The sequence below is a fragment of the Lolium rigidum genome, chromosome 2, assembly GCF_022539505.1.
Source record: "Lolium rigidum isolate FL_2022 chromosome 2, APGP_CSIRO_Lrig_0.1, whole genome shotgun sequence".
Classification (NCBI taxonomy): Eukaryota; Viridiplantae; Streptophyta; class Magnoliopsida; order Poales; family Poaceae; genus Lolium; species Lolium rigidum.
This window is the reverse complement of record NC_061509.1, coordinates 260,860,978-260,861,533: the sequence shown is the minus strand read 5'-3', so window position 1 is coordinate 260,861,533 and position 556 is coordinate 260,860,978.

The following is a 556-nucleotide window of genomic DNA, read 5'->3' as shown; positions in this document are numbered from 1 at the left end:
GCATCTATGCCTAAAAAGTCCACCTTCAGGTTATCATCCGAACCCCTCCAGGTATTAAGTTGCAAGCAACGAGACAATTGCATTAAGTATGGTGCGTAATGTAATCAACAACTACATCCTTAGACATAGCATCAATGTTTTATCCCTAGTGGCAACAGCACAACACAACCTTAGAACTTTACGTCACTTGTCCCAGGTGTCAATGCGAGCATGAACCCACTATCGAGCATAAGTACTCCCTCTTGGAGTTAAAAGCATCTACTTGGCCGAGCATCTACTAATAACGGAGAGCATGCAAGATCATAAACAACACATAAGCATAACTTTGATAATCAACATAACAAGTATTCTCTATTCATCGGATCCCAACAAACGCAACATATAGAATTACATATAGATGATCTTGATCATGATAGGCAGCTCACAAGATCCGACAATGATAGCACAATGGGGAGAAGACAACCATCTAGCTACTGCTATGGACCCATAGTCCAGGGGTAGACTACTCACTCATCACTCCGGAGGCGACCATGGCGGTGTAGAGTCCTCCGGGAGA